This window comes from Miniopterus schreibersii (assembly GCF_964146895.1).
Source record: "Miniopterus schreibersii genome assembly, chromosome: 3".
Lineage (NCBI taxonomy): Eukaryota > Metazoa > Chordata > Mammalia > Chiroptera > Miniopteridae > Miniopterus > Miniopterus schreibersii.
Window position 1 is genome coordinate 58939910 of NC_138103.1, and position 17643 is coordinate 58957552.

Sequence of the window (17643 nt, forward strand, 5' to 3'; positions counted from 1 at the left end):
AACCCATTGGAATTAATAATTATTCAAAATGTGTATACATTTTTTTGGTGACACCCTGTAGTTTTAATATAGCAGGCAGAAAAAAAATTCTCCAAAATAACAGAGCATGTCACTCTTCTGTTTAAACCCTGCAATGACTTCCTTTTCCACTCAGAGTAAAAGCCAAACCCTTACAAAGGCCTACAGGACGTTATAGAACCTGGATGATGTTACCTCTCTGATTCCACCTATGACCACTTGTTTCCTCACTTACTCTGATCCACACACACAGTTTATGCCCCTACCTTATGGCTATTTGTTTGACCTGCAGAGCTCTCCCACAGATAATCTGAAAGTCTAACTTCCTTGCCACCTTCCAGGTTTTGCTCAAGTGTCACCTTCACAAAGGGACTAACCCTAACCTGCTATCCCTAGGATATTTTGTAACCCCCCACCCCAGCCCCACACTCCTAAGCCCCTTTACCTGGCTCCATTATTTTCTTTTTCCATTATACTTATCCCTTTTAACATATGATGACATTTACTTTGTTTGTTTTTTTTTTAACATCTACTGCTTGTTTTCTGTCTCCCTTGCTAGACTATGAGTTCCATAGATTTAATTCTCTTTTTTTGTTCTCTGATTTGTCCCAGGAATATGGAAATGTGCCTGCCACACAGTATGTGCACAATACATATTTGTTAAATAAATGCTAGATTTGTAGTGTTTTACAGTATATTGCCTTCTGTCATGTGTTACAAAATTGTATCCTTAAAGTTACTCTTTGTTGTGATCAAGCAATGATCATTATTTCTGTTATTCAGAATAGGATGCTGAAGCCAGAGACAATCTTTTTCTGACTCTTAAGTTCATTGTTTTCGATACTTCATCCTGGTTATCAGGGCATCGCTCTTTAAGACTTTGCTTAAGCTATAGTGTAGGACAATGGCTGAAACCTTTATTGGGCACTGAATTCTGTGTGCTAGCAATTATGCACAAACACAAAATATAGCCCAGGGTCTGGCAGACAATGTTTCTGGACAAGAAAGATATGCCTGGGTCTTGACTCCTAAAAGGCAAGTGCTTTTCCTTCCCCAGCAGAGCTACACAGACCATGTCAATAGTTTCTCTTCAACCAGCAAGCCACCTGGCCTCCTGCAATTGGCTTGACATGTTCAAATCAGGGTTTTGATCTTAGCATTACCCTGAGATGACACCTTGGAATGTGGCTAACACAATTTTATTAAATTTAAATTTTGGTAATTTGCCAGCACTTATTCACTTGACTTGGGGAGCAAGGGTCCTTTGGTACTTCTGCTCATGAAATGGAAATAATAAGGCTCTTGCTGATTGCTCTTGAATGCATTAAGCATATTTTAGGCACAACTTTATGACTGGTGACCAGAAGCAATCTTGTGGTTAGTTGGCAATCCCAGCTGAATAGAAATGTTCTCACTGTAAGCTGCTTGTTTCTCTGAACCATGGTCAGAATTTTACCTTGGGCTTCCTTGTGGAAAGCATTACTGCTCCTTAAAAAGCTGCTGCACCTACTACAAAAATGCATAGGCCCTGTGGTCTTCATGTTGTTAGAGCTGTTACCTTTGTTCCTGGCTGGCTAATACATTCTAGATTCCATTCAGGCACTGATCTGAATTTTTGTTGTTTGTATTTATGACCAGAGAGAGTAGCTGAATTGATCCTAGTAATCAGTGAGTTGGTTTTGAGAGTCTGGAAGTTCATTTGCTATAATTACTGATTCTTATTGAGTGTGCAACGGAACCTGTTTATTGAGTGATCACTTCCTATGTGTCGCAGCTGTTTTGGGTACTTCATGCACATTATTTAGTGCAGTTAGCCTTGCCATCACCCCCCGAGAAAACCATGCTCACGGCCATTTTACTAAGGAAGTCTGAGACCCAGGGAGGTTAGGTAACTTTCTTAAGGCTACACAGCTAGGAAAGAGCAAAACCAGGATCTAAAACCAAATCTCTAGACTGCCTCAAAATGTGTTGGCTAACATTCTTTACTACTATACACATCTAAAATGTAGCCAGATGAAACCTCCCAAATATGGAAATTACAGACAAGACAACCTCATGTTTGAGAACCGCTACTATAAAATGTCAGTGAAGAGAGCCCCTAAGCCAATGAGACCATCCCCAGAGAAGACAGGCTGAGAGGCCCTGGAGACAACTTTTTTCAGTCATCTCATGAATGACTAGCAATCAACTAGATGTGTAGAAAATAATTCAGTTTTTTTGAAGTGAAAATAAACTGATAAATTGGATGTGGCCATTCGGACAGGAGAACATATTGACCACATGTTTCCACTGTGTCAATGCACAGAATGCTGACTAAATATCTGGTAATATTTCTTAGATAGCAGATAGATATTTGACCTGATGTATTTGTCTCAGGCAAACCTCATGAATTCATGTGCCAGAGAAAACATTCTAGTCTCCCTTCTCTTCCTCCATCACTTGTTCTTTTTACATTGAAGTCCCTACTACAGAGAAGTCGAAAGACCTTGAAATTGATAACACTGTCCCAGAAGTGTCTGGGCTCTGTTCTTTGGATTATAAAATATACTTATATGACTTCTGAATGCCTGAATTTAATTAATTTTCCATTTAATCTTAGTCCATTCTCAGTATTTAATTTTTTAAGCAGGAATGCAGTTCCAAGACTCTTATGTGAATAAGAGACTTTCTTATTAGTTTAGAAGAATCCCGTCCCCAGATGTGTTTAATTTGGTTATCATGATTTTCATTTTGTTTTTAATATAATTTGAATGGCTTTAGATTAAACATATACTACTGTTTTGTGAGTCACAGCCCTAACACCTCTCAATTGTTTAGTTTCTGACTTCTTCCTACACTTACGATACTTGCTTAGGCCCTGAAGGCATTTCAGTTTACAACCCTTATTTAAATGAAAATCAACAGTAATATGATTTAATGATGGTTCAAGATGCCTTTAAAAATATGTATATAGGTTCATCATACAATATATTTCATTTCACATTTTATATCTTTTTGATCAGGTGATGCACCAACAACATTCTTATCCATATCCATTTGAAAAATTCATTGACATTTTAGCAGCATTTTTTTTTCTCTAAAATGGATATAAATTTTACAGGGTCATTTTTGGAAAAGAAATTTGTCATAGCAAATATATTTGGACCTTAATCTGCCATTGATAGTTTGGTGGTTTCAAATACCAAATTAACTGTAACTTTCCAAATATTTTTTAAGCCAAGATACCTGTGTGCCTGTAGAATCCAGCTATAGCAATATAGATATTTCTGAGTGACTGCCAATATTTAGGGGGATACATACACAGTTTGAGAGATAACTTGTTAAAGAGAGTTGTTTTGTTCAAACCAGGGAATTTACTGATCAATGGTTAATATGTAATGAGTTGTCAATCAGTTGTCAATTTTAAGGAAGCCACCCATCCGCCAAATGAGATCTGACCCCAAGGGCACTTAAGAGTGTAAAATAGTTTGAACTTGAAAATATAAAATGTAGTTCATTTGTAATATAGAAAAAGTTCCAGTTATGTTTTTAGCACAATTTATCATGGGTTCATCATGAGTAGAAAAGGAACATACTGTACTTACTAACCCAAGGAAAATGTTTGTGTGTTTAAATAATTATTACTCTGTTGAGTTCCTTTTATATTCTTTCCTTTCTGTTTTTCATAAGTCAGGTTACTAGAGGGATGATTTGGATATTATAAAATAAAATACTTATATTTTAAATGTCTTTTGTTATAAATTCAAGGACCTAGTTTTCAAATGTGGATCAATTTGTCCTTGAAATATTGACATTATTTCTAAGTACCACTAATGCAGACAGAGGATGAAAAACGTTGAATATTTACTAGCGAAGGTAGAGATGGAGAACTGTTGTAATAAACTATTAAAAACAACCAGGATTTCTTAAACCTTTGTAGAAAAGAATATCTGTGTTTTGAGTGACAAAAAGCCTCAATGCAGTCTTTACACATATTAAAATTGTGAAAAATTAAGGCTGGAAGGAGAGTTAAGGATCCTTTTGTTGAATACTTCATTTACTAAGCAAGAAGGCTATAATTTGGTTAGTTGTGGAAGAACTGGAACTAGAATCCACATTTCCTAATGCCTAAACCACCCACACTTATACATAGTCAGAATAGCTACCAGTTTTGCAGCTGTTATGTCTGGCATGAAAAGTCTTACTTTATTCTCTTAACAATCCTGAAAGATCAATTTTAATATTCCAATTTTACTCACGACTCAATTATAAATTTCTATTTTGAGATTAAGTAATTTACCCAAAGTCACCTTACAGAGAAGCAGCAATCTAATACATGTCTGCTTGAGTTCAAAGTGTCTCCTTTTGATGCAAAAGTATTTAATTTTTTTAAAATCACAAACAGGTGTATAGAGTTGTATAGGAAATATAAGCACAATATACTCATTGGCTTTTCTCTTCTCAGCTTCCCCCATCATGTAAAGTTAAATATTTATGTGAAATGTAGAATCTGTGCTCATCACATGATGTTTGATCCAGAAGAAACCTGAGAATAACTCATCCCCACTCATGTATAAATGAGCAAATTAAGACCAGCGAGGTCAAGCGCTTTCCACCAGAGGGACAGTTGTAAAACTAGACTAAAGCGAAAGTTCTGGTTGGAAGTTCTCTGATTCGTCTGCTAGTCCCAGTGACACTTTTGCGGGTGAAGTATGGGGAGGGAAGGTGGAGAGGAGGGGCTGGGGAGACTGCACCGCCACGAGCGGGCAGAGTGCTCACAAGTCAGCGGTGGTACATTTTTGGGAAACAGTACTGTTCGAATGTGACTAACCTTCAAAGGGGGCCTGGTAGCATTTTTAGCTTTTCTATGACTCTTACGAGGGACAAAGGAGCAGAATGTGCACTCCATGTGTGGCTATAAAGAACAGCCAGTAAGTTTTATATTTTATGCGCCTTCCAAGTAAAATGCACATTGCATTATGTAAAGTGAGAAAGAAGATAGTTATTAGTTAAAACACTAGTCAGCCATTCATTTTAATTTTTTAATAAGTCTTTTCATTGTCTTATCTTAGGAGAAATTGTTCTAGTGAAAAGAAAAGCATCTATAGCACATTTAGTAATATTTTCCCGTATCTAGTTTAACTTACTTTCTTGGGGAGAGTGAGGTGGCTATAAATACCTTTACCACTTGATCTTGTAATCTTAAATGAGGGCAAAACTCCCCTTGGCACTAACAAGAATTTTGTCTACGAATAGTTACAGAATTGGGTCCATGACTATTAGGAAGCAATTTGGTTCTTTCCCAGGAGATAGAAACCCCGGCACAATTTTCAGATGGAACACACACTAACACCTTGTCCATACTCCTAATAATAACAAGAACGAAGGAGGGAAAAAGCCAGGAATTCTTGCAGGCTTTAGCCGGCTGGCTTCAAAGCCTGTCAGCTAAACAAATAAAGCGAAGTAGTGGGAGGGAAAGGCAGGAAATTAACTGCTGTGGGCTATAGTTAATGAGTAGTCCGACAAAAAGAGAAGTTATGGCCAGGGAAGTGTACACATAGAATGAAAAAAATTAACAGTACCAAAAAGAGTTAGCGTGCACAAATTAGATTTTTATTCAATCCTGAAGTTTATTGCTTTCTTGTAGGATCTGCCTCCAACCAGCTACAGAAGCTCCCCCCATCCCCTCGCCCCAAACGAGATGAGTGAGATCAATCAAAAGACTGAAACTTGGAAGCATGGTTAGACTGCCGGGCGAAAGCATGCAAAATATGTCTGAGGCTTCATTAAAAAATGCCTACACGACACCTTGGGTAAAATCCACAGCGGCTTAGCAGTGCCACTTCATTAGGAGTAAAATGGAGTGGTCCTGCCCTGAAGATTGCCCTGTCACATTCTGACCAGTCCCGGGAGTGGCCTTTCACACTCTGTGGTTTAAAGCCAAAATGGCACAAACCTCTCTCAGCCAAGTCTGCCCAGGGCCTGTTGGCTTTGGGCGATACAGCCCGGTCAAGGGCAGTAGATCTGTCCAGGCTTTTCAGAGGACTGATCAGATGTTTTCTACAAATAACTTCTTGCTCTTTTTTCCCCCCAAAAATTTGAAAACAAATTAATTATCAACAACTTGTTTGGAGAACCAAACTACCCATTAAAACAAACATTGCTCTGGATGTAACAATGACTGGAATTTTTAAAGAAAGGGACAACAGAGAGAAAGAGGGACATTCCCCAAACAAATGCCACAGGGGATCGAAAACCAATAAGTTCTCAGGACAGAAGAGGGGCAAAGCTTTCTCCTATGTGTTCTCAATGGTTGTGCTACTTAAAGAGCGGTTCAGGGACCAGCTTCACCTTGAATCTTATTAGAAATGCAGAATTGGGGCAGATCCCAAACCTCTTGAATCAGAATAGGCATTTTAACAAGGTCATACTTTTGCACATGAAAGTTTGGGAAGCACTGTTCTGAGTCAAGGTTCACAATGGAGAATATTATGGAATAGTAATAAAAATCTTTATAAATGATATTCTATATGAACAACTTACCTTTGACCCTCCCTTTCTGTAATGTGGTTCCAAGTAGCCTAATGACACAAGAGGCTTCAGAATTATGCTAACTACAAAGTGCCAATACTGTGACACCCAGCCGTTGGTTGGGCTTGACATAAAATTATGTGGGCCCATTATTTTAATTAAAATATTGATGGACCAACACTAACTTTTATGAAATATTTTATACTGAAGGTGGAGAAAGTGCTATAAATAAACTCATGGTGTTGTTTTCCAAGAATAAATCTTTAAATAATGAAATTTATCCTGAAAAGGACAGAGACAGGCCTAGACCAAAGCTCTCTGCTGAGTCAGTGCCTCAGTTTACACTAGTAATTTCCAATCAAGGCTTCTTACAATCAGAACTAAGTTCATATCATCAAGGTTAAATCTGTCATCAGCCATACCTGTGTTAGCATATGCATAGATGAGTTAATAATGTGCTCCTGAGGAATCCTTTACTTAAATCAATAGCTCTATTTCTATAATAACTTTTCTTATATATATGCCTTCACGGTGGTTTTGTAAAAAATACAACAAAAACATTAGACTGCATTCTTAAGAGCATGATAACTGCCATGAAGAGTCATGTTTTATGGACCATGTTCCATCAGCCAAATTTGGTCAGACAAGATCCTGATATCCTAAAATCTGTCTTTATAAAAAACATATTTCTAGCTTTCTTATTTTCAGTTACTACTACATTATAGTTCTGTGATTTATGGATTTACCAAATCTAGCATTCCTTTTTAAAATTTATTTTCTTTTTCAATTACAGTTTACATTTACATTCAATATTATTTTGTATTAGTTTCAGGTGTACAGCATAGTGGTTAGACAATAATATACTTTACAAAGTGATGCCCTCAATATTCCAAGTACCCAACTGGCACTACACATAGTTATTACAATGTTATTGACTATATTCCCTATCCTGTGCTTTATGTCCCCATGACTATTGTAACTACCAATTTGTATGTCTTAATTCTTTGCCTTTTTTCACCCAGACCCCCAACCCCTCACCCCTCTGTCAACCATGTCTGGTTTTTTAAAATCTATGAGTCTGTTTCTATTTTGTGTTTACTTGTTCTTTAGGTTTCACATGTAAGTGAAATCATGTGGCATTTGTCTTTTTCTGTCTCACTTATTTCACTTAGCATAATACCCTCTAGGTCCATCCATACTGTTGCAAGTGGTAAGATTTCATACTTTTTTATGTATATACCAGAACTTCTTTATCCACTGGTCTATTGTTAAACTTAGCATTTTCTAAAGTATGTTTGGAGGAATACAAATGCTAAGAGACATTAAGGGTCTAATGGTTAATTACATTTTTGGAAAATAGAAATTAAACAAAATTAGACAGATAACTTTTCTGCATGACATCTTAGAGCCTTCAGTATGCTATGATACATTATTAGCACTCAATGACAGGGATATAATACACAATGTTTTTGACCTCAAAAGCAACAACATGTTAGAGACCATGCTCTACGATTAAGTGTCTCGAGTTACATATTTTGGGACATCTTAACCTACTATAATTTCCAATCCTATTTTGATTTTTATTCTTCTGAATACCTCATTATATTACTCACAGAAAAAAAAAAAAAAAAAGAAAAAGAAAGAAAAAAAAGAAAGGAAAAGAAACCAGCACATTTGTATTATAAAATTTATCACATGCCTTATATACTCTTCTGTAGTTTTCATTATTTTGTCTGCCGATCATACCTCCCAACTAGATTGCTACTAATTGAGTCAGGACGTATGAGTTATGTTTTATACTTTCCTATCTGCCACAGAATCTAGCTCTGTATTCTCTATATTGGTGATTAAATACATACCAGTATACTGACCTATGTTAAAATTAAGTTTTTCAAGTTTCCCTAGGTATTCAGCTGTTCTAATATTTAATCTGTGTACTTTAAGTAGAACTTACTTATGATTTTGTAAACTTTGATTCTATATCCAATAAGCCTTTGTCTTTCTGAGACAATGAACATAAACATGTCTTGTATATGATTATCAAAGTACTACCGGGATCTTTTTCCATATTTAAATCTTTAACAGATTTCACTGTGTCACATATGCTCTCAACTGCAGAAAGTAGACATGCCAGGAAAATTCTAGTGCAGATGCACCTTTAATTTAAACCTGTTTTATTATTTATTTTATCACCAGTGATTTCCATAAAGAGCCTCAACAATTGTTTGAGTTTGACACTGGAGAATAACGTTAAAATCCCAAGTCTGGAAGATATCCAAACCCTTATTCATGCACAAGGACACTGAGGCCCAGGGAGGTGAGGTCTGTGTCCTTTAGGATGTGTACGAAGCTGCCTGATTGGTCCTCCTGGCACGTTACTCTTACAAGTAGAGCTGCCACTTTTTTTTTTTTTTTCATTAAAAGAATAATAGTAACATACCATTGTTTATTGTGAAGTTCATTTGTTGCTTTCCTCCATTTTTACTCACACTGTGAGCTCTTACTTGAATTTAGTCTTCCTTCATGGACATTTCAAAATTAAGAAAGGAAAAGTACTTTTTAAAGCTTCGAAGTGCCACTTAGGGCTCCATTCCTTGGGGGGGGGGGGGGGGGGGTAGAGGAATGGTGAGTAGGGAAGGCAGAGAGAGAAGATGTTTCTCTTCCCACCTCTTCAGGCCCCTGGAAAATTCTCTTGATAGTCAGTTCTTTTTTTATTCCTTGGCAGTACTTCTACCAATATCCACACAATATTTTGGGGATGATGTGAAGAGCTTGGGTTGAATTTCATGAATTGATTAATAACAACCAGTCACAGCCAAACCTATTCAAAAGTATGATGTTCTCTAATAGACTATATTCTACTTGTTACCTTGGAATTTACAACCACCCAGTAATAGAATTTGAGTTCCCATAGCAGACACACATTTGGGCAATATTTGAAACTGCCTTAGTTCCTTAAATTGGCATCTTGGTGGAAGGGGACAGCAAATTGCCTTTTTTTCCACATAAAAGATAAATATCTTTGTTTTAAATATCTGTCTTAAGTGGTTTGGCTAATCACCTGCCAAAAGGCAGAAAATTGGATCCAATTATTTATTGATATCCTTTATTATATTAGTCTACCTATCCTTCAACTGAGCACATTTTTAAAAAAATGTTGGCATTCCAAACAGTGAAAACAATCACCCTCCCCCAAAGGACTTGTGCCCACAGAGATAAATTTTATTCTTGAGCATAAAGGTTAAAAAAAGTAAGAAAGAGAGATTTCAAAGTCAAGGAGATGCCTCAAAACACCTATCAACCTTCCATTCCCACCCTGTCCTCATCTGGACACCATTAGGAGAACCAGTAAAATTGAATTTAACTGCTATGTATTATGCATGACTGTATTGTTTACTGTATTGTTTTATGCCACTCAGTTCACCTGAGATGAAATCAGGCAAAGAAGGTAAATTAAGTCTACCTTCAGAACTCTAGACTGCTGACTCTTATAAAAATTGATTTACTAGTTTATCTAATGTTTTAAAAACCCATTTTATTAAGTTGTAAATCATATTATTCAGTACTACTACACCAGAAGGTAAAATTAATGATAGAGATAAGGACATTAGAAAAAACCACAGCATGGCCACATGACAACATGAGAAAATTGATGAATAGCAGCGTAGGAGCAGTGACACAGGGTTCAGATTTAATTTGAATGGTGAAGGGCATCATCCTATTGAGCCGACCGGATAAGGGTAAGTTCACACTGGCACATGGTTTGATGTCATCATGGGTGACATGGAACAGAGGTACAGTGAGAAAATGACATGTGGCATTTTGAAGACAAGAAAAATAAAAATTTGAGGTTATCCCTGAATAGAGGTGTTTTTCTTTACCAGATTAAAAAAACAAGAAAACCACTATCTAGTAATTCTGAGATATAAAGCTCTTCCCCCTGCCCCCATTAACTCTTTAGAAGTAGCCTAAAAAGGAAAACAAAATTGATGGCAGGGATGAGAGGTCATGTTAAGTGTAGGAGGAAGATAGACATGTTTGTGAGTGAAAATTTAATATCTGTATAATTTTATCAGAATGAAAGAAATGCCATCATAACGAGATGCATGCTGCATCAGGAATTTCAGTACATTACACATTACAAATGTGCTTCTGACGCTTTATTATGCCAATGCTCATGCCATCTCAAGAAAGGGATGGATTTAAATAGAGACACAAGGATCTTTAATTTTACTTAGAGATGAAGGAGCTGAGGTTTAAAGAGCATATCAGCATAGGCAATGCTTTCTACAAGAGATTCTAAGACATCAACAATTAGATGTTCTCAGTCCTTATATTGATTAACATCCAGTCCAAGTCAGCAACTTCTCCATCACATCTCCTGGCCAAGGACCTGTCCTGTCTTTACCTGCATCAGAAACTAGCTCCACCATGACAGCTGAGCACATGTCCCATCTGGAGCTGCAGTCAAAATGCATAAGGAAAGCCAATCACTGTTCCTCATCACAAAGAATTTGGAAATTCTGACTTATTTGTTTTAGTGTGTTAAGTGTGCTTACGGAGATCAGAGCATGTCATTTTACAACTGAGGAAAGTAAGGCGAGAAAACCGAGTCCCTCTTTTTCCAGTCACCTAATGACAGATCTGGTACCCAAATTCTGGTTTTCTGTCTCTGTTTTAATAAGCCTGATCACAACAAAAAAATCAGTTTGCTGCCTTAGTCTCTTTTCAGAGAAGAAATACTGCCTATATTTTGAATGAGTTTGAGAAACAAGAGAGATGTCTATTTTCAGGGGGGCGAAATGGACCCATGATGCAAAATGTAAAATTTACACTTTTCTTTTATGGAAGGGACTAAAACTAGTACAGGTATATGTTTTTAATAATATAAAGGTGAGAAAAGAAGATATTTACCACAATCCTTAAAATTATAAAATCTTGAACCAGTAACCAGAGTCTGAAAAATGAATCAATCTGCATATATGATAATAAAGTTTGTAGATGCTACTCCTGAAAATTTAGTATGTGAGTCAGGCCTCCCGCTGGATTTGAAATGAACACATTTAAGGCCTAGTGCACGTGGCTGTCTCCTGGTTTATGAGTGAGAGAGAGGCAAGCGTACACTTGCCCAGGACAAGTAGACCTCTGCAGAACTCCCCTTCTGACCACTGAAGAATCACACGCACAGCAGGAAATAATCAGGCCTTCACTCATAACATAACCACACTCATATTTCTTTATTCTTGTAGGACTAAGAACTGATTTTTAGTGATGAGCAAGCAACTTTGTGTCTTTGAAATAAAAATAGGCTTTTAATTTTTTTTATTTTAGTGTACGATAAATACTAGCTCTCCATGTTTATCTCTACAATTGCATGTGAGGGGCTCAGCATTGTAGCACCCACCTAAATAATTTATATAAGATAATGGAACACACTAAGTTCACAAAAATATCTCCAAGAGATTTGGACAATGATGAACATGCCCCAGCAACACTTGACTTTTCTTCAATACGGTATCTTTTATATCAATTACAAATGGAGTAGTGTACCAGCAGGAAGTACAGAGTTGGAAAGACAAAAAAGAACAGAGTGTGTTATAGAAAATAAAGCAAAATACATATGACGAAGTATAGACAAGCGGAGTGTCTGGGTAGGAACACTTGCAGGCAATGAAATAGTATGTAGCCAATTTGTTCTTATGCATTGTGTTAACTGACTCTATTAAAATTTGTATTCACTCACTTTTCAAACATTATAGTTGACATACTATTATATTAGCCTCAGGTATACAACATAGCGATACAATATGTATATAGCCCATGAAGTTATAACCATGATAAGTAACAGCCTGTCAACATACAAATTTATTACATTACTGACTATATCCTTTTTTAATCATTGTGAACCTCATTCTTATATGATAAACTTATTATCTGGATAGAATTTAGAGGTCCTATTTTATTTTTAAAAACTTAGAAAACAATGAAATACGAGATCAAACAATTACTTTCTTCTTTTGGCAACAAATATTTAGTAATGTCCACATGCCAAACTGGGAACAAATGTATTTAGGGAATAAATAAGAGGTCATCATTCTAACAAGCAAAGATGAAAGTAAACTAAGAAATAAGAATAATGAAAATAAATAAATACAGTATAATTACAGCTGATTTCACCTTGAGAAAGGGGTCACTGACTAGTTTGTTATGGAAAGGATCCAGCAGTCATTGAGTGGTTTCTAGGGAAAGCTGAGAACGATGATGGTGTGCATGTGTGGCTGGGCTGGGGGGCTCTCTTACAGGAACTGACCCACTAGTGTGCTTCATGTAAAAAAGCAATGAAATAGCAAAAATAACTAGTCCCTTTCATATGGTTTATCAATAAGTAGTAGATTTTCACCTAACCTGTTAAATACAGGGAAAATTATGTAATACCAACACAGACTTTCTTCATTTTTCCCATTTAAAGCCCTTTCTTAGAAGGCAAGAGGACATTTTAATTTTTCTTTCAACTACACACTCTCTTAAATGTTAATCCAAACACAGACTAGTTGACTGATAATTAGCCATCAAATTTTGACTGTATGGACAGCAAAGTCCATTATTAAGAGCAACTAACATGGTGATGTTTCAGAAGCGATCCTGATGTTTTGATTGAACAATAAATCTTGTTTCCAACTCTTTCCTCAGTTTCCAGTGTTCATGTGGACAGGCAAGTTAGAAAATGCGGTGACACTCAACATCCCTCCACAGCCTGGAACTAGCAAAGAGGAAACTCAAAAGGCCGTAAGAACTTGTTTACCAGCATTCAAATCATGGGAGTATGGCCAAGTTCAAAGCTGCATTTATGGAGACAAAGGTCCTCAGTTCTCACCCTGCCTGATTGGGTGACTGGACGCTTTGCTCCTTTAGACCTCACTGACAAGACATGCTAGTGAGTGAATTCTTGAAGACAAAGACATTCCTGCAATCCTTTTAATACAAGCAAGGTTCTGGACTAACTGTATAGAAACAAGATAATGGATGGGTGAAGCTTTAGAAATAAAATGTAAGTGCCTTCAGCTGTTCTAAAAAATAGTGTAAATAGCCTATTTGAGTTTATATGACGCTCAATGTTGTGCTAGAACCTATAAAGAAAATAGAAACTACCTTGTTTCTCATGGACAAATACCATTTGTGTAGTTATATTACAGCAATGCGGTGAGTACAGGGGTCAGATAACCAGAGACTAGGCCGTTGGGACGAGCCACTCCTCCTTCCTTTCATTGTTTGCCTTATCCACAGAAACAAACTGCAATTCTCTCTCCCTAAGTTAGATGATAATTCACTATATTTTTATGTTGTTTACTTAATAAATCTTCATACTTAAGAATTTTCCAAATTAATGCTAAATAGAAAAGCGTAGCAAAACGGTAAATATTTTCCTCCTGAGTCTAATCTTTTATTAATCTGCACACATGTTATTCCAAATATATACATGTAGATCGCCACATATATATGTGCATAGAATGTATAAATACATATATATTATACATGAATGATTTATTATAGAAATATCAGTGTTTCTAGATTACGGTGCATACTTGATGAGCTGTCATTAGTGCAGAAAGGATACATAGCTTTTCAACAAAAGAAAAGAATGAGGCTGCCAGAGTGTTGCAGTGGTTTGGGCTTTTTTTTTTTTTCCTCCAGCATCCATCCCTGCCAATCTCTGCACTGCCAGTAGGGAAAACCATATCCATGGCAACCAACCATACCATTCCAACCCACATCAATGACGCCTCCAATCTAAACTGTCAAATATTCTATGCACATCATGTAAAATAGGTCTCTTTCCCCGTATACCTCTGTGCATCTCGTTTCCGTGGCTACATGTTTATGCAAATGAGAATTGTCCTTTCTCTCTCAGGTTGATTGAACACTGAATTTGTTTTGCACCTTGGCAATGCAAAGCCATGCTGTCTTGCCACCTGGTCTACCACATAATTGCAAAAAATTACATTATAATGATAACTGTCCCCAAATTAGCCTGATAACACCATCTACCTGCCTTGTGAGCAAAAGAAACAGTGTGCAATAAAGAAGCATGTTAAAACAGAGTCGAGATAGGGGAATAATGTTTAATTGGCTCTCCAGAGTCTACTAATTTTCAGAATTGGAAACCTAGTGTTTGATTTGTTCTTTTTAGTCAGTGAGAAGAAAAAAATATCCTTCATAAATTCTGAATGACAAATTTGCCCATCCTTTTTTGCATGTGGTTCCAGCATCCCAGGGAATCTAAAGTGTCGTTTCCTCTCTGGAAGAAAGGAAGCACAAACCACGCTAGGTATGTACTCAAAATTTTCACTCAGTCTCAGTTCCAGCTATAAATTTCTTCCCATTCCTGTATCTCTCTCATCCTTTTTTCCCACCCACCCTCAATCTTGGATCAATACCTTTCATTTAAAGTGAAGATGCAGGATTTTTACAGGATGCCACACATTAAAATAAAATAAAGCTGGAAATCTAAAAGAATTACCTTCTCTCTTCCCCTGTCTTCTTTAATCTATTGCTTCCAGTAGATTATGTCCTGTAAATAATTTTGTTGTGGTGGTGGTGGTAGTGGTAGTGGTTAGTTCTTATTTCAGAAAAATTATACTAAACATTTTGCAAATAATAAAAATAATTAATTACTTTTTATTTAGTTTATTTTAAATTGTAATTTACATTAATAAGGTGACTTTTACTAAGGACCTTTTCTCATGTTAATTTTTCTACAAAAGAGAAGAAAATGGGCAGGTGAAAATGTGGTGCATAATGTATTTCCCTAGGATGTAAGTAACAAAATAACAGATACTAGATTCTATTAAGATAAATATTGAGGATATATTTTACTTCTTCCCCTGCTTAATACCTCTCTCCCTGCAAAACAAATCCTTCATATTAAAAACAAAACAAAACAAAAAATCCCCCAAAACAGGAACAATTTTATGCAATTTCATAAGATTTTTGTGTCTTTTGAACTTTTTAAAGAAAGACTACAAGTCACCTTTGAGTAGATTAGGGTGAAACAAAGGTTACAGAGGTGGACAAGGGTTTCAATTTAATTAGATCATCTGTAAATGTGTTCTGGTCAAAGATAAAAATATGAAGTCTCCGAAGCCAGATTCTCAGTCATCTTTTCCCCCATCTCCGTCTACACGCCTTTCAGGGTTCAGCTGAGGCCCCACCTTCTCTCTGCCTGGGAAGATAAAGTGATGCCTGCCTCTCTGATCTCTTGGCTCTATCAGTGCTGTTGTTTCAGCATTTCATTAGATACCTTTCCTCACTGGTATGCCTTGCTCTCTGACAAGATTGTAAACCCTGGGGCAGAGTTGGGGGGAAATAATTTCATATAATTCTTTTGTATTTTCAGTCTTTAAAATGAATATTTTGCTCAGTTAAATTGAATATCAAGTCTTGATTGCTCCTGAATTTTAGACTGAGATGTTTAGGCAGTGAATAGCTAATCAATATGCCTCAGGTCAGGGCAGGAAAAGAGGAATCAACTTTTAGTTGTTCACGCTGTTCAAGGAATCATGTCAAACGTTCTTAGATATGGAACAAAAATATTTTCCTTGTTAAAATTTACCTTTAAATAACAAATGATATTTTTCAAAAGCTGTAATATTTGAAAGAGAAGAGATGATGTCCTTAAAAATTCTGTTTGACTGTTACATCTCCACCAATGATATTGTTTCCTGAGCACTGTTCTTGGCTCTTTGGGGAATTGCTAAGGACATGGAAGCCCTAATTTTACAAACATTACGGCCAAATAGAATGACAAGCACATATAAACATAGGTGATATAAACAAAAAATCATGTCTCAATATCAATTATGACTGTTACTATTCCAATGCCTTTACTAAATGTAATATATAAAATCTCCATTAGTTACATTCTAGAAAAACAAGAATGAGTGAGTAGTTTGAATCAGGTTTATCTGAAGAGGACAAATAGTTAAGAACCTGACTTCTTCATAAATTTAATTTTTAAAAACCTAGGGTTTGTGCATTTGGACTGCCTCCACTCAGTCCCAATGTAGTTTCTTATTTTTCTAGTCTTTCTCTGAGTACAAGAAACTTCCGATCGGAATTTCATTGTATTCAGGGAATTCCTTGTTGAGCCTACTTTATTTTCTCTTTAACTTTGCGTAGGCATGTAAAGTGAAATGGAGAAATAAGGCATTTATTTGAAAAATGTAAAGACCAAAAAAGTTTGCCTGAATTCCACAAGTGAAAAACAGGGAGTTTATGCAAATGACTGGAGATTGCCTCAATTCTCTTTATCTGCTTTTTCTACCTACACAGTTTACCCTGCCTAGGCTTCTCTTATGACACAGAATTTTTCCCATAGAATCATTACAGAGGAAAATAAACAGAAAACAAAATAAGAGCACCTACTTACTTGTAAAGTTATAATATTATTATTGAATAAATAATAATAGTAAATTCTTATGAGACACTATGTTCCAAGCACTGCTTTAAGCTCTGTACATAATCTAAATCATTTAATCATCACACCTTTATAAATTACGTACAAATATTTACCCTGTTTTACAAATGAGAAAACTGAGGAGTAGGAGAGTACCCAAAGTTATGCAGCTAAAAAGTAGTGGGTCGCTCAAAGACCAGATTTTCATGCTGTGAAGTCTTCGACGCGTTGGCCTTTTCATTTCTATGCCATATGACCTTTCAAGAAATATTTTTATTCTCAATTATCACAATAAATTTGTATCAGTTAAAAATCTCTTTAAAATGTAATATTCCAAAATTCTGTCTTCATAACTCAAATTCCCTTTCATTTAATCTTTCAAAGCATGACATTGAATCTTCCCTTGAGGAGAAAAAAAAAAAAAAACCCTTTCTGAAAGACTTCAAAATTGGAAACACTACTTTTAATGCCAGCAATGATTTAGAACACCTATGGTGATTTAAAAAAAAATTCAGACATATGTCCATTCATTCAGTAAGTTAGTTAACAAATATTGCACACCTACTAAGTACCAGCACTGTTTCTGGCTTTGAGGATTCAGCAGTAAACAGAAAGCTCATGGCCTCATGGGACTCACATTGGACGAGAGGAGAGACTAAAGA